Raw genomic sequence first — 25033 nt, 5'->3', positions numbered from 1 at the left:
TCTCAAAAGAACTGATGTGTCCAGATAATCTGTGTAGGGCTGTGATTTATAATTTAAACTTTGGGTTGTATTCTGAGGTAAACACAAATTAAATTCAACCAAACTCGGGTCACCAAGTGGGAAAGTGGGGGGGGGGGGCATAATCTTATTTCTTTTAGTAATTTTTTATTCGGGTAGTGCTCTTTCTGTGTTCCATATTAAGGATTTTTTTGGTTTTGGGGTTTTTTTTTGCTTTGACTTGGAATAGTTCTTTGGCAGAGCATATTGCTTGGCTAAGTAACCTGAAACATGCATTAGAATTGTGAAATGTCTCATGAATATGTCAATCCCTAGAGTAGAAACAAATGGCCTTTGATGTAAAGGGCAGTAGACGCAGGGGGCTCTACTTCAGGTGATGCGAAAGCCTCCTCTAATCAGGTCTAAGTTGTATAGTAAACTGTGGTGGAAAGAGTATGGTTTCTGCTCAGGCCAAGGGAGTCACGGATGTGTCATTATAAATTCAAGGCAGTGAGAGCAGAGCCTCAACCTAAAACCCACTGAAGTTTCATGGATCTTGCATGATCTCTGACAAGAATTCCAGATGCACTTGTGCCCAAATGTTTAAGGTGTTAGACATTCTGTAGATGCAGTGATTGTCCCAGCCTAGCTCTGTCGTCAACCTTCTGGTGTGTCTTTTTACATTGTTCATTTGGAGAGTCGGGACAAAAGACAGGTGATGTAGCCCTTCTGTTTTTAATAATTACAGCTTAAACTATACAGTAATTTTTAGTCCTGAAAAAGGACATCAGGACGCTACCCAGGATTACTGAAAAGTCTTTCCATCTAATGAGATAGTCTGGTAATTTTCTAGTTTTGTATCTTCGGTTTAATAGAAATATTTCAAAGTGGCATGTGACCACTTGATGCAGAGTCTGGGTTTCTCTATAATAAAATTCCTTTGCCAAGTGTAAGAGTTGCAGACTTGCTACTGGCAAGAGTGAAGCAAATAGGTGAGTAAAACTATCCTGATGCAGGAGCATTTTCCTCTAGGAGTTCAGAGTTGATAAAAGTGTTGATGCAGGAATCACACTCCTAGGAGGGTTACAGAGTCATCTGACAGGACCTGCGAACCATATCTGGGCAATAACGTTGGCATTATTTGAAGGCAGGCAGGATGTCTACGTTCTGATGTACTTGGGTACTTGCTGAGCCAGCCAAGGAGAGGTTGGATGATTGAGAAACAAAGGATTCTTGGTTAATCTGAAGAGTTCATTTGGGAACCAAAAATCTTTTAACAAATAATCTCTTCGACCTTGAGCCACATATTTCCCCTGAAAAATATGCATTTTTTCCAGCAAAATTTTGTTGGGGATTGCATTATTAAGGAAAGAACTGAGATGAATATCTGGAAATGTTACTTAATGGAACAGAAATCTGAAGACCTGCAGGAGATTTAAAAATTCCAACCCTTGATACAACTTTTTAAAAGATTGTGAAATTATCAAAATGCACATGAATCAAGTTTTAATATGCTGTATGATGGGTGGATGAGGCTGTCCATTGTAACATTTCTTTCTCTGAATTCTCAGGCATGGTTTGGCAGTGCAAAAACTCTGTAACATTAACAAAGTCAATAAAAAGTAAATACATGGGAAAAAAAGACAAAAGATTACTTAAGGACGGACATGAATCAAAAGATTATAAAATAGCAAAAGAATTCATAAAAAGCTGAGCAAGGGCTAAGACATCACATCTGAGACAGTTGACTTTGTAACTAAGTTACTGGGAGTTGTATAAGAAAACATCAAAAGGGATTTCAAAGCACAATAAAATTTATTTCTTTACAAACACGTAACAATATTTCTTCTGACATCTGCCATGCTCAGAGTCACACTACATCCAAAATTATTTAATCCTCCAGAAATACATAAAAGAATGGTTGAATCTCTAAGAAGATGATAATGACCAATGATGTCTACAGTGCACACCTATGTACTCCAAGCCACAGGATTTCAGACAGGACTGTACAGTGTTTTCAAAGCCATAGTTACTGAGCTAAAATTTTGTGATGATTCAGAGATCCTCACATTTCATGGCACTGTCCTGGATGGCTTCTCCCAAGAGACCTTCATACCCATGTGTTTTGGCCATACCAATATGATGAGCATCACATTCTTTCAGTGCGTATATCACAGCTTCATCGCAATAACCACCCTTAGGGTGTACCTAGGAAAACAAAAAAAGGAAGATGATGATCACTAATATTTTAGGAGGGTTACATTTTTACTATTGTTTCCCATTAACTTTGGGTCCCTAATGTCATGTGGATGACTTCTTTGTGTAATTAAAATCTTTTTAAAACATGAAGTTGAAAATGAACATATCGTAAGTTTATTTAACATGTAACTGAAAAAAAAGGGACATCTGGGGACTTCCCTGGTGCAGTGGTTAAGAATCTGCCTGCCAATGCACGAGACACGAGTTCGATCCCCAATGCATGGGACACGGGTTCAATCCCTGGTCCGGGAAGATCCCACATGCCATGGAACAACTAAGCCCATGTGTCACAATTACTGAGCCTGCACTCTGGAGCCCATGAGCCAACATTACTGAGCCCACGTGCTGCAACTACAGAAGCCTGTGTGCCTAGAGCCCGTGCTGCACAACAAGAGAAGCCCTGCAATGAGAAACCTGCACCCTGCAACAAAAATTAGCCCCTGCTTGCCGCTAGTAGAGAAAGCCTGCACATAGCAATGAAGATCCAATGCAGCCAAAAATAATTTTTTTAACTAAATAAATAATGGGGAACATCCTGCCTGTATCCAAGTAAGGTAAATATACAAAGAAAATAGACATCAGACTCAATGGAAATGTAGGAGAAATACAAAGATGTAATTAAAAGAGACACTTTACCATACTACCCAAGGCAATTTACAGATTCAATGCAATCCCTATCAAATTACCAATGGTATTTTTCACAGAACTGGAACAAAAAAATTTTTAATTTGTACAAAACCACAAGAGAACCCCAAATAGTCAAAACAATCTTGAGAAAGAAGAATGGAGTTGGATGAATCACACGCCCTGACTTCAAACTATACTACAAAGCTACAGTAATCAAAACAGTATGATACTGGTACAAAAACAGAAATATAGATCAGTGGAACAGGGTAGAAAGCCCAGAAATAAACTCACACACCTATGGTCAATTAATCTATAACAAAGAAGGAAAGAATATAAAATGGATAAAAAACAGTCTCTTCAATAAGCGGTGCTGGGAAAATTGGACAACTACGTGTAAAAGAATGAAATTAGAATATTTTCTAACATCATATACAAAAATAAACTCAAGATGGATTAAAGAACTAAATGTAAGACTACTATAAACCTCTTAGAGGAAAATATAGGCAGAACACTCTTTGACATAAATCGCAGCAATTTTTTTTGGATCCATCTCCTAGAGTAATGGAAATAAAAACAAACAAACTAAGTAACTAACAAAAATAAATGGGACCTAATTAAACTTGAAAGCTTTTTCTCAGCAAAGGAAACCATAAACAAAGTGAAAAGGCAACTATGGACTGGGAGAAAATATTTGCAAGCTATGCTACTGACAAGGAATTAATTTCCAAAATATACAAAGAGCTCATAAGCTTAATTAAAAAAAAAAAGATAACCTAATCAAAAAATAGGCAGAAGACCTGAATAGACATTTCTCCAAAGAAAACATACAGGTGGCCAACAGGCACATGAAAAGATGCTCAATATCATGAATTATTAGAGAAATGCAAATCAAAACTGCAATGAGGTATCAGCTCATACTAGTCAGAATGCCCAACATTAAAAAGTCTACACATAATGATGCCAGAGAGAGTATGGAGAAAAAGAAACCCTCCTACATTGTTGGTGGGACTGTAAATTGGTACAGCCACTATGGAGAACAGTATGGAAGTTACTTAAAAAACTAATAGAGGTATTATATGATCCTGCAATCCTACTCCTGATTATATATCTGGAGAAAACTCTAATTCGAAAAGATACACACACCTCAATGTTCATAACAGCACTGTTTACAATAGCCAAGACATGGAAGCAACCTAAGTGTCCATCAACAGATGAATGGATAAAGAGGATGTGTTATATATGCACAGTGGAATATTACTCAGCCATAAAAAAGAATGAAATAATGCCATTTGCAGCAACATGGAGGGACCTAGAGATTATCATATTAAGTAAAGTCAGACAGAGAAAGACAAATATCATATGATATCACTTATATGTGGAATCTTAAAAAAATTATATAAATGAACTTATTTATGAAATAGAAATAGACTTACCAAAATAAAACACAAATTTTGGTTACCAGAGTGGATAGTGGCAGGGGGAGTAAAATAGAAGTTTGGGATTAACATATACACATTACTATGTGTAAAATAGATAAACAACAAAGACCTACTGTATAATACATGGAACTATATTCAGTGTCTTGTAATAACCCATAATGGCAAAGAATATAGTCTGTTTTTCACATGCTTCAAGCCATAGGATAAGCATAGTGTATTGTTTTGGAGAAATAACTGTGCAGAAAATTTGAGGCAATAACCACCAACAAACTTAATCCCTTTCCCCAACTTAAAAATATTTTTATGTTAAAATAAACAGAAATGTGTTAGAAGAGAAAGCAAGATTCACTTGGATTTTTAAAAGACACTCTCAAATTCAAAGAAATGTCATGCTTGGCAAACTGCTTTAGGGTTTATCTTCCTTGCCCCATCTCTCCACCCCTCATTTGGAGTTTCTTTTGCTAAATAAGTTGTCTAAATAGCTTGTCCACATCCATTGTTGCTGGTAAGTGGTATAGCAAGAATTTTAAACCAGATCTCTCTAGAGCATGCACTCTTAAAACTACTTCACTATATATTATTAAATATTCAACGGTATTCGAGTTTTCGTTAACATTGTATTTAGCATCACTCACCAAGTAAGTGACAACATAATGCCAGATACTGGCAGCTGGTATTTTTCAATAATGAATTAGCAGGGTCTCCAAGAATGCAATCAGAGCAAGTGATTTTTCACAGTGCTTGGGAGAAACCGAAGACGGGATCATCAAAAGGATTAGTGTGCTATTTCCTAGTTCAGTGACCATTAATTACATGGGTATGTTAAACCATCCTTCAAACTTTTAAAACATAAAGCTGACATCATTTTCCTGTTCAAAATCTTGAAAGCACAGTTTAGAAAGTCCTTCACAATCTGGTTCCAAACTATCATTCAACAATGAATCCCCACACGATCCGCCTCAAATACACTGTACTTTCAATTAATTAGTTATTTAAGACAACTAAAAATCTTCCAGAAAAAGTAAACTAAAGTAAAGACTTCAAGAGTTAGTAAGGGTTGGTCAGATTAAAATGGGGAAACAGGGTCGGGAAGGAGAGAGCTCCAGGCAAGAACAGGCAGAAACAACGTTATGTGGAAGAAAGAGCCAAGTCCACTGAATAGAGTTCACTGAGGGAAGGATGGTAGGAGATGAGGCTGAAAAGGCAGGTAGGCAAAAGCCAGAAGCCTGAAAGAGGACTTTGTAAGTCATGTGGGATGTGGGCTTTCCCTTCAAGGGCAATGGGAAGTGCACAAATGGTACTGAGCAAGGGGTGACATGCTCAGATCAGACATGCACTTAAGAAAGTTCACTTGGAAATGGTATTAACAGGCACTGTACCACGACTGCTACTTCCAGATGTACACCCTCCACTGACTTCTACAGGTAAATGTGGAAACTGATTAGTGGATTTACTTAACAAAATTGTGGTTTGAATTCTAATCAGATTTTAAAATACAGTAATTGAAAACACAAAGTCTTTTCCCTTAAAGACTTGGGATGCATGTTAGTGTGTTTTTTATAAACTTTAGTAACTGTAATAAGCAAATTACTTTGAAGCATTCCATTTTTTAAATGTCACTCAGTGCATGAAATGTGATATTACAGCATTGCCAAACTACTTTATAATCTTTTAAAAAGGTGTTTATTTGAATACACAAATATGATCAATGAATACAGAAGTACATAATCACCAAGAGAAGTTACTAGAGTTTTCATAATGATCTTTTGGCTTTTCCTCTGCTGATATTGGTGCCAAAGAAATTAGGTTATAACTATTGTTTCTCTTTGTGCCTGAAGAAACATTTCCAAGTACAGAATGAATGGAGTTCATTCAGAAGCCTTGCAAATGGGCTGTGGCCCCTTATTATGCATAATGGGCCCCAGCAAGGATATTTAGAACAAAACCAACTTTTACTTTTTAACCCATTGACAAGGTCCTACATTTTAAAGGAGCTCTACACACTGGATTTACTTAGGTTTATCTGTTCCTTTATCACAATTTCTATAGAAGAATATTAAGGATACTAGACAGTCTTCCACTCAGAGAAGGCAGCTGAATTTTTTTTTTTAATAACAGGGTAAATCACATGTTGTTTAAAACTTAAATTACAGAGAACATAGGATTTTCCAATAGACTAAGCCAGACACAATGACATGAAATAATATTTGAGAAAAAAATAAAGAGAAAGAGAGCTTGGTGGAGAGGGCAAGTCCCTATGAAAGAACAAAGCTGAAAAAGTAATGCATTTTCAATAAACCTAAGTTTTTGGTTGTTACTGCTGTCCCTGAATATATCAGGGCTTCGTGTACTTTAACTGATATTTTAAAAGGCAAGAGATGACACTACAACAGTTGGAAGAAGTAGCCCACTTCCTCCACACCCTCTTGATACTTACCCTCACTCCTTTGTGTGGTCTTGGCTTATGCAGTATCCTGTCTCATTATGACTGGCCTATGAAGAGTCAAACAACTGTCATCAACAGTGTCATCTGTTGATGTCATCAACAGTGTAGTATCAACACTGAGGGTCTACATCACTGTTGATACTACATCAACAGTGTAGTATCAAACTGAGGGTCCCATATTTTTGTTAAACATACCCATTTTGTCAACTTAGTCTTTTTTCTCCCGTTTAAACCACAGAACAACCTCCTAGAGGTGCCAAGTTCACAGCTGGCGAATTAGCAGAGAAGTAAACTGTAATCTAATGCAATGGCTTCAGAAAAAGTCAAGAGATTGGGCTTCCCTGGTGGCGCAGTGGTTGAGAGTCCGCTTGCCGCTGCAGGGGACACGGGTTCGTGCCCTGGTCCGCGAAGATCCCACATGCCGTGGAGCGGCTGGGCCCGTGAGCCATGGCCGCTGAGCCTGCGCGTCCGGAGCCTGTGCTCCGCAACGGGAGAGGCCACAACAGTGAGAGGCCCGCGTACCGCAAAAAAAAAAGTCAAAAGATTTTAATCTGAGAGGAAAGGAATTCCAAATTTTTGACCCACAAGTTTAACATTTAAAGGTTCCCAAGTATTTTTTTTAGCAAGGGAACTAATTTATTCCTAGATTGGCCCGGTGGTGGATTTCCCTTTGTCTCAAAGTAATTTGCTGGTTGGACTACAAGGGACACACAGAAACCCAGTGAAAAGAGAGTAACGAGGTAGAAAGGAGATGGGTTCTTGGCATGTGCTTGCACATCAGCCTGCATTTCTGAGGGCACATCCAGGGGCTGGCTGAGGAATCTACCTCCCCTGTTTCACTCACCAGCAGGGAATCAGCAATGCTCCCTCACATTGTATACTTTTGAAGTACTTGACAGAAACTCTTCTTAATGGAGATATTAAAGATTAAAGAACAATTCTGAGACTGAATCATTTTGGGAAGAAAGAAAACTGTCTAAGTCAAGTGAAACCACCTCTGACAGAGCTCCGCTCTTCTTTTCCCAGGAGCTCTTCAAGGGCTAAAGGCTGCAGAGAGATAATTGCTAATTAACCCCTTCATGTTTTCATGTAAATATTTATGCAACTTGTCACATATCCAGAGTTGTATTTTTATTATATAAATATCGTATAATGACTGTACATATACTCTAAGCATTTTATTATATAACAATATTATATAATTACAGTAAAAATAATGGTAGTTTACCTCATTGGGTTGTGGAGAGGATAAAATGAGATAATAAGTATAAAGTGCTCATAGCCATATTCCTGGTGCACTGTAATTACTCAGTATATGGTCACTACTATAATTATTGCTGTTATGGAAGCTGTCCATGTAAAGCTTTATTTCTTCATCCAGCTACAAATACCTTTTAATGGAGATACCAGAGGCTAAATAGTAACTGAGATTTAAGTGGAATCTGGAAAATAAAAAGATAAACTTTTGATCCAGAGGTATTTATACAGTTTCAAACCACCCCAGGACTTAGATTTCTTGTAGGTGCCTTAATTCCTGAAGTTTGTGAAGAGATTTGCACTTTCAAGCATTTAGGCTTTGATAATGAATTAGGCAATTTGAATCCTGACTAATCCATGACTTAGTCTCTCTATTCCTTAGTTTTAGTCTCTCTATTCCTTAGTTTTCTTGTGTGCAAAATGGGACTAATAGCTCTACCTACACCTCAGGGTTGTTATGAAAAATTTGTAGACCCCTGCTCTTCGGCACAATTACCCATGCATTGAGAATTCCTCAATACCATGATCCATCTGTTTGAGAAATAACTCCCTCAATCTTTCCTAACTCCCCCTTTATTTGCAAAAGTCTAGGATGACTCACTCCACAGTTACAACATCCAAGATGCCCATGCACCTTACTTCAGTTCCTGGCATACTCCAGAGCCCACAATTAGCACCTATATGCACCCTGTCTTTCCCTCTAGAGTCAAAGTGAAAAAAGAGAAACCAGAAGTGGTGGTTTCTATACAGTCATTAGCAGTTAAACAACAACAACCAAAAATAACTTAGACCAAAAAAGTTAAAAAAAAAAGTTACTAAAAGAAAAAGTTCTGGCTTCTGGAACAGAGGAAGGAAGAAAAGTTATGAGATAATAATCTGTTATATTCTACAGGGAGTAGAGATACCTAGGTCAAAAGTAAAGAAAATTGGTTGATTTACTCCCTAGAAAATGACAAGAAAACTGAGGTTCAGAAAAGTTAAATGAAGAAGTAAGTATTGAAAGCAAAAAAACAAAACACAAACAAACACACAAAAAGTTAAATGAGAGTTCCACATAGGTATGTTATGAAATTCTTGCTCACTATGCCCACCTTGAAGCAAGAGAAGGGGATTATTGTAATATCCCAAGTTGGAAATATGAATATATTTTCTGGGTAAAGTTATTAAATAGAGTGATTATTTATATATTGGGTTTAATAGAATTTTGTAAGTGGCCTAAAAATGCCTACAGTAATAATAACTGCCATTTAATTAAATGCCAATGTAGTAGATGTTTTTCTGATTTTTTTTTTTTTTTTTTGCGGTACGTGGTCCTCTCACTGCTGTGGCCTCTCCCGTTGCGGAGCACAGGCTCCGGACACGCAGGCTCAGCGGCCATGGCTCACAGGCCCAGCAACTCCGCGGCATGTGGGATCTTCCCGGACCGGGGCATGAATCCGTGTCGCCTGCATCGGCAGGAGGACTCTCAACCACTGCGCCACCAGGGAAACCCTGTTTTTCTGATTTTGCCATCCAACATTCATTCTCCTTTGTTGTGATAACACTACCTACATCTCCTTTGGGGAACCATGTTCCCTGTGCCTTCTGTCCTTATGTTTTGGATGGAGATGAAATCATCCCTGATTCTGGAGTTAGGTTTGTGATCTAGGTCTGGACAATCAAAACATTGAAGTTCCCTGGACCTACAATTATTTCAGGGCTGGAAACATGCAAAAGTGGATTTAATCAAAGTGAGGCCAGGAGTTTTGCAGGTATTTCTGAGGAGAGTTGACCCTTTTTTCTGTTAGATTGGAAATCCGGAAGATGTTAATATAGAGTTGCTGGGAGTCAGCATTAAGAACTTCTTTCAAAATAAGGCAAGTATCAAGAAAAGCAGGCTGAAGAAATGCATTGATATCAAATCCTGAGAGCATTGTTTGAACCCTTAATATCTTGGTAAAGAAAGGTAATTAATTTTTTTTTAATTTTAACCAATTTTTTTCCTTCCCTCCTTCCTTCCTTCTTTCCTTCTTTCCTTTTTCCTTCCTCCTTCCCTCCCTTCCTCTCTTCCTTCTTTCCTTCATTTCTTTTATGCCTGCAACTGAGAGTGTTAATACAATCTATTTTATGTTAGCCAGTATATATACTTTTTCTTTAACCCACAAAACAATCCTATGGCTGGGCATAATTATTCTCATTTTCGGATCACGACTGAGGAATTCCATGGTCATGCACCTAATATGCCACAATGCTACGATGTCAATGTCAGTCCAAAGTGGTCTTCACTACACTCCCTGCTCTCAGAGAACAGGGCTCCTAAGGGACCAAGCCTTGAGGTTTCAACAGCTCACATATTCTAATAATTTAGGGGCCATATCTATATGAGAGACATGAAGTGACAATAACACATTTGCTTTGGCCTGTGATTGAAAATAAATGATTTACTTTTGAAAATGTAGTGATTCCTTGACCAGGCCACATTTTTTTAAAATTTATTTTATTGGAGTATAGTTGATTTACTATGTTGTGTTAGTTTCTGGTGTGCATACAGGCACTTTTTAGAATATTACTGTAATAATTGTCATAGATAAGTCATTTATAAAATGTATTTCTTTAAAGCAAATTATATTTTCCACTTTTAGCCTAATGTCAGGTATATGTCCAAGAGAAAATTTTTATACTCATTCATCCTATAACAGACATTTAGAGATGTTTAGACATTTAGAGCATATCAGGCACTAAGCAATGGAGTATCTGTACTGAGTTGCCTAGAACAAAAATTTGCCTGAAGTGGTTATATCCACTTCAGGATATATGTGTTATATCTTGTGTGGCAATGTAACACTTTCCTTTACATGTGAAACTTCATAGGGAATCACTTTTTTTCAAAGGATAAGACCCTGAGAGGCAGTACTGAATAAACCTCTCTGTGTCTCAGTTTCCTCATCAGTAAAATGAGGATGATACTAATAGTACTATTATTAGTAGTACCCCATCCTCTGCTAAGTTTCTCAGTTAAGTGAATCTGACTTAACTATCTAGCTGTTAAGTTTGAATATTTATAGATTTGATTTTCATAGGGTTCGATTCACTTTTATCTCTCTCATGCTCTTTCACACACATATGAATATGCTACATAAATTATCTCCCAAAATGAGCAAGTTATAATACATGCCCAGCATGGAAATATAAGTTAAATTGTATTTTATCAAAGAACCAAAGATTGTTGCTATATAAAATGAATAAGGAAATATATCAACACAGTTTTCATTGTAAAAATACATTGTTTAAAATACCTCTCTTCTCAAATTTTCTGTTAAAGTTAATGTAGCCACGTGGCTTATATAAGTTTTAACAAAACCAAAGCCAAGTATCTTTAACCATTTAAAGTATGGTGACTTCAGAACAGTGACAGTATGGTTATTTAAATAATGTTATGTTGTGTGCACATATTCTGTCTTTCTATCTATTTAGACGAGAGAGGATAGGCTAAGGCTATAGGGAAATCTCTCAAATAAACTTGGAAATTAGAGAAATTTCCCTTTATTCTTCTCACCATAATAAGCTAGAATGGATCATTGGAATCTATTTCAAACAAATCAAAAGTCTCCTAGTATATTTGTATTGCAAAGACCAAAACATCTAAGTTGTCATCTCAGAGCAGAATATAGCTTAGAAAACAAACATATTTATTTTCCAGATTTATTGAGTTATGAGCCACAGATAAAAATTCTGTATAGGTCTTCCCTGGTGGCGCAGTGGTTGAGAGTCCACCTGCTGATGCAGGGGACACGGGTTTGTGCCCCGGTCCGGGAAGATCCCACATGCCGCGGAGCGGCTGGGCCCGTGAGCCATGGCCGCTGAGCCTGCGCGTCTGGAGCCTGTGCTCCGCAATGGGAGAGGTATATTTAAATTATACAACATGATTTTTTAAAGGTGTACAATGTGGCGATTTCAGATATTATACATTGTGGAATGATTACCACAACCAAGTTAACACATCCATCACCTTGCATAGTTACCTGTTTTGTGTGTGTGGTAAGAACACTTAAGATCTACTCTCTTAGCAAATTTCAAGTATAAATTATGGTATCATTGACTATAATCACCCTGCTGTAAAATGGATCCTCAGAACTTGTTCATCTTATAAATGAAAATTTGTACCCTTTGACCAACATCTCCCTACTCTTCCCCAACCCCTGGCAACAACCAGTCTACTCTCTGATTCTATGAATTTGATTTTTTTATATTCCACATATATGTGAGATCATACACTATTTGTCTTTTTGTGTCTGTCTTATTTCACTTAGCATAATGCCTTCTAATTTTAGCCGTGTTGTTACAAATGGCAGGATTCCTTTTTTATGGCTGAATAATATTCATATATATATTAGTAATATATATATATACTATGTAATATATAGTGTCTATATATATATATAGATATAATTTTCTTATTCATTCATTCATACACAGAAATTGTTTCCATATCTTGGCTACTGTGAATAATGCTGCAATGAACATGAGAGTGCAGATATCTCTTCAAGAGACTGATTTCATTTCCCACCCAGAAGTGGAATTGCTGGGTCATGCAATGGTTTTATTTTTAACTTTCTCAGGAACACCCATATTGTTTTCCATAATGGCTGTATCAATCTACATTTCCAATAACAGTACACAAGTTTTCCCCTTCTCTACATTCTTGTCAATGCTTATCTCTAGTACTTTTGATAACAGCTGTCCTAAAACCTGTGAGGTGGTATCTCATTGTGTTTATTTATTTATTTATTTATTTATTTTTGGCCGTGTTGGGTCTTTGTTGATGCACACGGGCTTTCTCTAGTTGTGGCGAGCAGGAGCTGCTCTTGGTTGCGGTGCGTGGGCTTCTCATTGTGGTGGCTTCTCTTGTTGTGGAGCATGGGCTCTAGGCGTGTGGGCTTCAGTAGTTGTGGCACATGAGCTCAGTAGTTGTGGCTTGTGGGCTGTAACCGCAGGCTCAGTAGTTGTGGCACACAGGCTTAGTTGCTCCGCAGCATGTGGGATCTTCCCGGACCAGGGCTCAAACCCGAGTCCCCTGCATTAGCAGGCGGATTCTTAACCACTGCGCCACTAGGGAAGTCCTCATTGTGGTTTTGATTTGCATTTCTCTGACAATTAGTGATATTGAGCACTTTTCATATACCTGTTAGCCATTTTTGTGTCTCTTTGGAAAAATGTCTCTTCAGGTCCTTTGCCTATTTTTCAACCAGGTTATTTGTTTTTTTGCTGTTGAGTTGTATGAGTTCTTTGAATATTTTGTATACTAATCCCTTATCAGATATATGGTTTGCAAATATTTTTTTCCCATTTTGTAGGTTGCCTCTTCATATTAATTGTTTCCTTTGATGTATAGATTTTTAGTTTGATATACTCTCAGTTGTTTATTTTTGCCTTTGTTGCCTGTGATTTTTGTGTCATATCCAAAAAATCATTGTGCAGACCAATGCCAAGAAGCTTTTTCCCTATGTTTTCTTCTAGGAGTTTTATGGTTTCAGGACATATATTTAAGTCTTTAATCCATATTAAGTTGATTTTTGTGTAAGGTGTAAGATAAAGGTTCAGTTTCATTCTTTTTTTTCTTTTGAATTTTATTTTATTTATTTTTTTATACAGCAGGTTCTCATTAGTTATCCATCTTACACATATTAGTGTATACATGTCAATTCCAATCTCCCAACTCATCACACCACTCCCCCCAAACCCCGCATGCCACTTTCCCCCTTGGTGTCCATACGTTTGTTCTCTACTTCTGTGTCTCAATTTCTGCCCTGCAAACTGGTTCAACTGGACCATTTTTCTAGGTTCCTCATATATGTGTTAATATACTATATTTGTTTTTCTCTTTCTGACTTACTTCACTCTGTATGACAGTCTCTAGATCAATCCACGTCTCTACAAATGACCCCGTTTCATTCCTCTTTATGTCTGAGTATTATTCATTGTATATATGTACCACATCTTCTTTATCCATTCGTCTGTCGATGGGCATTAAGGTTGCTTCCATGTCCTGGCTATTGTAAATAGTGCTGCAATGAACATTGGGGTGCATGTGTCTTTCTGAATTATGGTTTTCTCTAGGTATATGCCCAGTAGTGGGATTGCTGGGTCATATGGTAATTCTATTTTTAGTTTTTTAAGGAACCTCCATACTGTTCTCCATAGTGGCTGTATCAATTTACATTCCCATCAACAGTGCAAGAGGGTTGCCTTTTCTCCACACCCTCTCCAGCATTTATTGTTTGTAGATTTTCTGAAGATTCCCATTCTAACTGGTGTGAGGTGATACCTCATTGTAGTTTTGATTTGCATTTCTCTAATAATTAGTGATGTTGAGCAGATTTCCATGTGCTTCTTGACCATCTGTATGTTTTCTTTGGAGAAATGGCTATTTAGGTCTTCTGCCCAATTTTGGATAGGGTTGTTTGTTTTTTTAATATTGAGCTGCATGAGCTGTTTACATATTTTGGAGATTAATCCTTTGTCCATTGATTCGTTTGCAAATATTTTCTCCCGCTCTGAGGGTTGTCTTTCCATCTTGTTTGTAGTTTCCTTTGCTGTGCAAAAGCTTTTAAGTTTCATTAGGTCCCATTTGTTTATTTTTGTTTATATTTCCATTACTCTAGGAGGTGGATCAAAAAAGATCTTGCTGTGATTTTTGTCAAAGAGTGTTCTTCCTATGTTTTCCTCTAAAAGTTTTATAGTGTCTGGTCTTACATTTAGGTGTCTAATCCACTTTGAGTTTATTTTTGTGTATGGTGTTAGGAAGTGTTCTAATTTCATTCTTTTACATGTAGCTGTACAGTTTTTCCCAGCACCACTTATTGAAGAGACTGTCTTTTCTCCAGTGTATATCCTTGCCTCCTTTGTCATAGATTAGTTGACCATAGGTGCGTGGGTTTATCTCTAGGCTTCCTATCCTGTTCCATTGAGCTATATTTCTGTTTTTGTACCAATACCATGTTGGTTTTTCCTTTGCTGCTTTCCATAATTTTTCTTTGTCTTTAGTTTTTGCCAATTTGATTACTATGTGTCTCAGTGTGTTTCTCCTTGGGTTTATCCTGTATGGGACTCTCTGCCCTTCCTGGACTTGGGTGGTTATTTCCTTACCCATGTTAGGGAAGTTTTTGACTATAATCTCTTCAAATGTTTTCTCAGGTCCTTTCTCTCTCTCTTCTCCTTCTGGGACCCTTATAATGTGAACGTTGTTGCATTTAATGTTTTCCCAGAGGTCTCTTAGGCTGTCTTCATTTCTTTTCATTATTTTTTCTTTATTCTGTTCCACAGCAGTGAATTCCCCCATTTTGTCTTCCAGGTCACTTATCCGTTCTTCTGCCTCACTTATTCTGCTATTGATTCCTTCTAGTGTAGTTCTCATTTCAGTTATTGTATTATTTATCTCTGTTTGTTTGTTCTTTAATTCTGCTAGGTCTTTGTTAGACATTTCTTTTATCTTCTCCGTCTTTGTCTCCATTCTTTTTCCGAGGTCCTGGATCATCTTCACTATCATTATTCTGAATTCTTTTTCTGGAAGTTTTTCCACTTCATTTAGTTGTTTTTCTGGGGTTTTTTCTTGTTCCTTCATCTGGTATATAGCCCTCTGCCTTTTCATCTTGTCTATCTTTCTGTGAATGTGGTTTTAGTTCCACAGGCGGCAGGATTATAGTTCTCTTGCTTTTGCTGTCTGCCCTCTGGTGGATGAGGCTATCTAAGAGGCTTGTGCACGTTTCCTGATGGGAGGGACTGGTGGTTGGTAGAGCTGGCTGTTGCTCTGGGGGGCAGAGCTCAGTAAAACTTTAATCCGCTTGTCTGCTGATGAGTGGAGCTGGGTCCCTTCCCTGTTGGTTTTTTGGCCTGAGGCGACCCAACACTGGAGCCTACCGTGGTCTTTGGTGGGGCTAATGGTGGACTCTGGGAGGGCTCGCCAAGGAGTACTTCCCAGAATTTCTGCTGCCAGTGTCCTTGCCCTCACAGTGAGACACAGCCACCCCCCGCCTCTTCATGAGACCCTCCATCACTAGCAGGTAGGTCTGGTTCAGTCTCCTATGGGGTCACTGCTCCTTCTCCTGGGTCCTGATGCACACACTACTTTGTGTGTGTCCCCCAAGAGTGGAGACTCTGTTTCCCCCAGTCCTGTTGAAGTCTTGCAATCAACTCCCTCTAGCCTTCAAAGTCTGATTCTCTAGGAATTCCTCCTCCTTTTGTGGGACCACCCGGTTTGGAAGCCTGACGTGGGGCTCAGAACCTCCACTCCAGTGGGTGGACTTCTGTGGTATAAGTGTTCTCCAGGTGGTGAGTCACCAACCCGGAAGTTATGGGATTTGATTTGATTGTGAATATGCCCCTCCTACCGTCTCATTGTGTCTTCTCCTTTGTCTTTGGATGTGGGGTATCTTTTTTGGTGAGTTCCAGTGTCTTCCGGTTGTTGATTGTTCAGCAGTTAGTTGTGATTCTGGTTCTCTCACGAGAGGGAGTGAGGGCACGTCCTTCTACTCTGCCATCTTGAACCAATCTCCAGTTTCATTCTTTTGAATGAAATATACATTTCTTTTCGTGCTCATACAATGCTGAATGGCGCCATATGGTGTAATGATTAAGAAAATGAACACTGGTGCCAGACAAGGGTGGGTTCAGATTCATGTTCTGGAACTGACTGTGTAACTCTTGCTAAGGTTCTTAGACTAAATATTTAGCATGGTTCTTGGTATTTGGTAAGCACTCAATAACAGTAGCTTATATATGTCCATATAAGTATATGTGTATAGCAACACTAGATTTATAAAATAAAAATCTCCATAGTAGACTTCAGTGATAAATGAAATACTAAAAGTAAAAACAACTATTCATCATTGAAGTTTCTTTATTAGTAACACATAGAGAACCATAAAATTCAGATTCTTAATACAGCTTTATGAATTAAGAGGTGAATCCCTTAAGCATATACAAAGGGCTAGATAAATGCCAGGAAGATGCTACACTGCTAGAGAGTAGTTTTTTATATTACTGTTTAACTATTTTAACTATATTAGCCTGACATCAGTTCAAATTCAGTATTAAATATTATGTTGTATGTTGCTCTATACTTGATTTTAAATGAATCATAATGTTCAATTATAGGATTTAGCATTATTACTTTTTAAGGTTTTTATATCCTTGAAAATATGAACATTCAGTTTAGCTTCAGTTACAGTATATAAGATCTTTTTTATCACACAATTATTCTTTCAAAGTTGAATGTGCATGCACAAATGTCCAGAGTGTAGACAGCTGTCCAAACAATAAGAATTCTATGTATCAGGACAGGTGCTGTTATTATCCTGCAAACCCATAACACAAGTGTTCATTTATAAAAGATTTAGAGGAAAAAGACTTAATAAACATAAAAAATAAATAATTCAGTATCTCAGTAGTAAAACAAAGCTATGAATTTCAATTTATTCCATGCACGAGAAACAAAGAAATTTCAATGAAAATTTATAGAATATTATAGGGGGTTGTCCATGCCTATGGAAGTATTTTGATACCACATAGTAATACCTGATTTGGGATACTTATTACAGCTAGCTAATAAGTCCAAGGCACTGCTTCAAAGTGTTACTAAGAATCACTTGGTACGTTTACAAAACCTAAAGAATCAACTTAATTTACAAATTTTGAGACAAGAGCTACTACAGGGCAAGGGTAAACTTACTCATCTTGGTTTGCCAGTACCTCTCACAAATTAGGCACTGAATGTATGAAGGAGCACAGCTGACTGAAGACCCACACATACTGGAAGAAAAGCTGCACCGTGGTCAATCTGCAATTTCCCATAGGCATAAAATCAATGGCCAGATGATCAAAAGCTGTGGTTCTCAATTAGGGATGATTTTGTCCCCCAGGGGACATTTGACATTATCTGTGGTCATTTTGGGGGGTCACAAATACCAGGGGGCTGTCACCTAGAGGGTAGAGGCTAGGGATGCTGCCAAACATCCTATAATGCACTGGTCACCTCCACACAACAAAAATTTACCTGGCCAAAAATGTCCATAGTGCTAAGGTTGAGGAACCCCTCTAATATTCAGAAGTTAACTGAGTATTAATGACAGCATAAGACAGTCAACCAGAGCCAAACCCACCAAACCCTGCCTCGTTTAAATAAAAAAGTTTCATTATACAGTTGAGTACATATTTTCCAAAAATGAAAAGCTACCGAAATGGAAATGTGGAAGTAAAATAAAAAGCCTTCCATTTTCTCTCAGCTAACAGACAATTTTTCATATATCTTGTTTATCACCACGTGTGATATTTAGGAACTGTGGTTGAACATAAGTTACAATGGAATGCTAACACATGAGACATTTCATTTCTACTAGAAGATACATTGACTTCTGTTAGTGAGATTGAAAAAGGTCAAACATGGAAGGGTTAGATTTGTACTCAATATTGGCATGAGAATACTGAAATAGGAAAGGTAAAGACGATAATGATAATGAAGATAGTTAACATCTTTTGAGTGCTTTCAATTTGCCAGGTACTATACTAAGCACTTTCCATGTGTTTTCATGTAATTGGTAAGTTCTATCAATTTCAGAAATTAAGTGTTCCAATAAGAACATTATTTGCTCATTTATACAAAATTGTATTATAATTTCTCTTGTACATATTCCTCCCCTCCTCTAGACTGAGATCTTCTGGAGGACATGGTCTCTTGTCTTATTCATTGCTGTGTTCCCAACGGCCTAGCACCTTATCACAAAATAGTGCATTCTTTAGAGATTTGTTACATGAAGAAGGGTATCACTGCTCAATAAAACAGCTTCTTTCTCTTCATGGACTAATATTTACGAAATACTCTCATATACATGTTTGTCTATAATATACCACTCTGAGAAAGGTAAATAAAGAAGTTTCTGCCCTCTGAGTTTCTGTAGTATAGGGAATAAGGGAGAATAGAAAAGAAGGTCATATTGCCTCCCTCTAAATGTCACAATCAAAAATAATATATAAATTATTATTGTAACCAAGCAATATTGACAATAGTATAGGTCTGACCAAACTGAATGGAGATTATATGCTCTCAGAGTATGGACTGGGTGAGTAAACATAAAATATAACACCTTCCAACTTCTTTCAACACAAACGATTTCTGTGTTTGTTTTCTTTTCTTTTTTTTAAATTTATTTAATTTATTTATTTTTGGCTGCTTTGGGTCTTCGTTGCTGCGTGTGGGCTATCTCTAGTGGCCATAAGCGGGGGCTACTTTTCGTTGCAGTGCGCGGGCTTCTCATTGCGGTGGCTTCTCTTGTTGCAGAGCACGGGCTCTAGGCGCGCGGGCTCGGTAGTTGTGGCGCCCGAGCTTATTTGCTCCATGGCATGTGGGATCTTCCCGGACCAGGGCTCGAACCTATGTCCCCTGCATTGGCAGGCAGATTCTTAACTACTGTGCTACCAGGGAAGTCCCTGTGTTTGTTTTCTTAGATGAGAAAAAAAGTCCTCTGGGATAGTCTCTGGTCACTTTGAGTTAGTCTCCAGCAGCCGATCCCTTCTCAGTTTGCTACCCAATGAGTGGAAAGACCCCAAAGTGGGCTGCCAGAGAGCTGCAACACATGCAGAGCACTTGTAGTCCTTCTTGTTTTCTTATTTTTCCTGTTTTTGTTGGCAGAATTTTTCCCCTGCCCAAAGCAGAGCTGCAAATGAAAGCAGCTGCCCAAAGTGGAAGAAATTCAAAGACCAGGGAAGAAAGAGGGAGGAGGTAGGGTCAAATGAGGAAAACAACTGAAGACAACAAGAAGACTCTTGGCAACTCTGCCTTGTACAAAAGTCTAAACAGAAAAACATACCAAGGGACAGATGGACAGTTAACAGCCATGGCAAAGTGATGCACCCATAGGCTTTCAAGTGACAATAACTGAGTTTTACATTTTTACACTGAGTCACAAACTTTTAATACCAGAAGTATTTCTAAGTATTTTCCTCCGAACTCGTGGTGGTTACTCTTTGGGTTCCTGTCGTATATTCATTCGTGTTTCTGAATCATGCCACAGATGAAAATCTATTTGAAATTATTGTATAAATTTCTTCTTTTGGGTTTATAACTTAAAGGTTATCAAGGAAATATAGGTATGTTTATTTTGGAACCTGAATTCAATAAGTACATTTAGAGAAATTAGTGTATATCCTAGCATTTATTATTTTAACTACAAGGTTTAGTGCATTATTAGATATTAAAATTTAATCTTGAAATTATTATAAAGGGATTATTGTTAAAATATTGTAAATAATTTCTTTTGAGGAAGAACTTAAAAGAAGTAAAATACATACAACTTATGGGACATTTCAGAATGTATTTTTAAAGTAGATTTAAAGAATATATAAATATCTCACTGTATCTCAGGATTTTTGGAAGACTTTTATGTTGTAAATTAATTTTATGTACTTATAATTCAATGCCAAATGTATATGAATTCTAGCATGCTGGAATTCCAAAACAGATTGGAAAAAATGAGGGAGCACACAGATTCTGGGAAGCAACTTGTCTGAATATATTTGCAAGTTCAAGTATTTTTAGCACAAAAACTCTTCTATTTCTCCTTTAAAGAATATATTTACAAGCAAGAACAGCTGTGAAATAAGATGTACAAATATTTAATCTATGTAGAAATTTCAGGAACGTAACTGTAGAACAGTAAACACTTTTTACAGACTGACTGCCAAATCTAGAAGCCTTTTCTTTCAGTCAACACTTTCCCACCATCGTGAGAACCATTTCTCATTAACAACCAAATTGTTTTCAGATGCTGTGCTATAAGGCGTTTCCTTAGAAACCATTTGGTAAAAGACTGTGGCTTTCTTCCATAGAAATCTCAGCAGTGAAAAGGCAGATTTTCTGGCATAAATCAAACCCAATTTCTAGGGTTCACTAAACCCTTTCTCCTTAAAATAATGTTCTGTGACTTGATCTTAGCAGTTTATAGTACATGCAGGAGAGCTGGTGTGAACCAGTTTTAAATGAATTTTATTCCACTTCTTTTGTCATTCAATAGAAATCACTCCCAGGGCTTGTTATACCTTGATGAAGTTTGACTGCACAACTAATGAACAAAATGGTACATTTTACTGTGTGGCAAAATCTGATATTTTTTCCCCACTAAGTTTGCCCAGGTGAATTAATCTTTGTATTGTTAGGATAATATTATCTGTTCTGATTTCAGAGTTGTTCTTACAAGTATACTTTTTAAAAAAGAAATTGGGCAACAAACAAAGAAGTTTTTTGTACTAAAAATGTAACTATTTCAACTGGCTAATATACATATAGACTGATAATGTTTTAGGAAGTTTCTAGATGCATACAAATTCATAAGAAATACACCATAAAGAAGCATGTGTATAAATAATTATGTCTCAAGTGTGGACTTGGCAGAGTACTTTAAATGGAAATCTAAAATTATTACTGGGATAGAATTAAGCTTTTCCACATCTCCATACCTTTTACACACATTGTTCTCTTTGCCAGCAAATGCGCACCTGCCTCCCAAACAAATCTATTCCTTCTTCAGACGCTGCTCAACCATCTCCTCATCTAGTCATTCATTCATCCATTCAATAAACTTTTACTGAGCACCCATAATTTGCTTGATACTGTACTAGAGGCAGACAATGTCCTATCCTCATGAAGTTGATGGTTGACTATAAATCATTTCTCCTTCCCTGACTTCCTCAAACAGAACTAAATACTTCCTTCTTAGTGCTACCATTATTTATCAATCAGATACTTGTTAAGTATCTAACAAGCACCTACTAAGTACTAGGCACTTGCCATATCATAGTACAATTATTTATTTGTGAGTCTGCTTCACCTATTTGACTGTGAGCTCTTTAAGGAAAGAGCCTTTATACATCTTTGTTCCCAACTAACACAATTCCTGGAATACAGTAGGTACAAAGTAAATGCTTGCTGAATAAATAACTGAAGTAAATGAAAATATTCTAGCTAACAGAACAGGCTTTCTGCTATTTGAAACTCTCTATAACGTACCGTGGGTTTACAAAAGTATTGGCCCTGATTTGCTAAAAACTTCAGCCAAATATTTTTAGATGTGAAAGATAAAAATCTGAGAAATGGTCAATAACAATAAGCTTACAGCATGATCCATGTAAGTTCAAAAAATAATTCAAAATGGAAATTGGTCTACTTAATTTGGTAACACAAGTCTTGTGGCAATTTGGTTTGAGGGTGCTTGAATTGAAAATGCAACCTTTGCTTCCAAAGGTATCTCACTGGTAACAAATGTCCCAACACCTACTTTAACCTGTTAAACGCTGTAAGATCTGCCACCCTGCCCCCAGCTCTCTGACCTCATCTCCTGCCTCTCTCCCCTTTCTCCCCCTGCTTCTACCAGACTAACCTCCTTGCTATTCCTTGAATATCCAAGCAATTCTGCCTTGGACCTTGGTACCCATCCACTCTGCCTGGACAGTTCTTCCTCAGATACCTTCAAGGCAGACTCTCTCCTTCCTTCAGGTGCCTGCTCAAATGTCACCTTTTCAGTGAGCCTTTGCTTGACACCTTATCTCAAACAGCAGGCCCACACCCTTTACTCCCAATCACGCCCTAACTTCCTTACCCTGTTTTAAATTATTCAGAGTACTTATCACAATCTGACGTATTGTGCATTTACTTGTTTCTCTTTTTCTTTTGGTCTGGCACCCTCCTAGAATCTAAACTCGATAGCCTAGGTATTTTTACTATATCCTTAGTAATGAGAAATATGCCTCACATATAAAAGACACCCTATAAATATTTGTTGAATGAGTGGATTTGATCCACCTATCAATAACTGTGTGTTCAGCATTTACTCTATATACTATACTTGCTGATGACTGTGGACTACAAATATGGTAATAGAAACCCCCTAAATTTGTGGATTCAAAATTTACTATTCTGATTATCTGATATGCACCCTGAGACTGATTCAGAAGCCCAAACCCACGTAGTATAACTACTGCTGCATTTTTTGTCCCCTCAGATCTTCTTGCTTCCCAATCACTACAATAGAAAAGGCAGTTTTGTGAACATCAACAGAATTCTAAGCATTTCATAAGTGTCTGCATGAAAATGGGGACGGAAGTAGAGACATGATCCCTTCCCTAAGGTAGTTTTAATCTAGTTGGGGACCTCAAAGTGAGAGTACCATTTCCTTTATAGAGAAATTCTTGTGAGAAAGTCTCAAGCATAGATAATTATTTCTAAGTGAAAAAAAAAAAAGCTTTAAATTAGGAAACTCATTTCATTGACTATTGAGGGATATTTTCATTTTATAAAATCATTTATGGAAAGGAATCAGTGGTTGTAGTGTGTTTAGTCTGTCATCAAATGCAAGAAAAGACCAATTATTATAAGGTTGTCAAGAAAAACAATATAAAAAATTTGAAGATATTTAAGACTCATTTAAAAAAATCAGTTGCCCACATGCTCTAAATAAAAGCATCTAGTCATCTTCTTTCTTTCCCTACTTCTGACAAATACACAATGCATCTCAAAATTCCCTGTGCAATATTGATGTATTAAGTTAGAAATAACCAGTTATCTGATTTGAGTTTGTATCAGACATTATCTTATACTGTAATCTCATAGATATGTAATAAAAACATCTAACGGCTTGCTTAAGTTTATGATAAAAATAAAATTAAGCATATTCTATTAATTAATTAATTCTTCCAGTTATTAAGCTACTCCTTACCTGTTATATCTAGTTATTGCCTTAATTCTACTGATTTTTCCAACATTTTTTCATAGCATTTAACCCCCCAAACATACACATACAGGCATGCATATATATCCATGTGCATGCGTGCATGTGCACAAACATGAACATATACACGTACAAGAAAAAACAATTCTTGGTCAAAACCTACTTTTCAGCTTTATCTATGACATAATATAAACCTGTCACTTAAACCATTTCACTTCCTTTCCTGGTCCCTGAATTTTTTTTGAGTGCCAGGGTGTTCTAATTTGTAAACCTAGTATTGCTTTTAATTTGAAACTGACTTGGCATTCTCACTCAGTACCCACCAGTATACTCTGAGAACTCAGTTATTTTATATATATATGTGTATATATATATATATATATATATATATATATATATATATATATATAAGATATCTTTTAATCCTCAAAGTTTTAAGATTATTAAAGAAGACTATTAAACTTGGATTAAGCTGAAGATATGTTGAGACTTCAGCAACAAGGGCTAGAGGAATAGGAGAGAGGTCTGGACCACACTGGTGGTAGGATGACCAATTTATCCTGCTTCAGCTGGGATTTTCCCAGTTTAGCACTGAAATTCCCATGTCCCAGTAATCCCCTCAGTCCTAGGAAAACCAAGACAGGTAAACTTCACCGGTGACAGGCTAAAGGAAACTCAACTAACAAGACCCTGATCTCTTAGGGCAGTCTAGTGAGCTACTTACTTCCAAAGGAATGGTAAATAAGGTGTGGCTCTGAGAATAGTCAGGGTCAATGAAATCTAATTTAGTTGGTGATAGAGAATGGGCAATGCCTGTAGACAGTAGTAAGAACTGGAGTCCAATAATCTGGACTTGGGTAAATGTGGCCTCACGGAGTATTTATAGAGCACAGGAAACAAAATCTGTGGTAGGAAAGCTGCTTAGGCTCTATACTGATGGTAGTGCAGTGCTTTCTGACCTCCTGGGAATGAGTTTGCTGGTAAAGCATTTTCAGTTATATCTGTGAATTGCAATGGAAGACAGACATGGATGAAATTAAGACTCAAATGAGCCCAGGCTTATACAGTTAGGAAGAGACACAGCTACATTTTAAACCTAGATCTTTCTGACTCCAGGTCTGTTGCTCAAGCATTTAAGTAAAGGTTATGATAAAATTTTATTCATAGAAATCCATTCTCTTGTAGTAGTTGTGCCCATGTCATTTTCCACTTCCCAGACTGATAAATTCTATGAGGTTGTAAAGGCCATTCTTTAT

The 25033-nt window shown here is 37.2% G+C and overlaps 1 long non-coding RNA gene across 1 annotated transcript in view; it reads right to left on the bottom strand.

Annotated features, from left to right (window-relative positions):
* Nucleotides 1–1844: 1844 nt before the first annotated feature.
* Nucleotides 1845–25033, bottom strand: part of LOC132434765 (uncharacterized) — a 79473-nt gene continuing 56284 nt past the window's right edge. Inside the window, exon 3 of the long non-coding RNA XR_009521417.1 lies at nt 1845–2205. This is a non-coding gene — a long non-coding RNA (uncharacterized lncRNA). The remainder of the gene's footprint in view (nt 2206–25033) is intronic.

This window comes from Delphinus delphis, chromosome 1, assembly GCF_949987515.2.
Source record: "Delphinus delphis chromosome 1, mDelDel1.2, whole genome shotgun sequence".
Classification (NCBI taxonomy): Eukaryota; Metazoa; Chordata; class Mammalia; order Artiodactyla; family Delphinidae; genus Delphinus; species Delphinus delphis.
The sequence above is the reverse complement of the archived record's forward strand: the minus strand, read 5'-3'. Positions and strand labels throughout refer to the sequence as shown.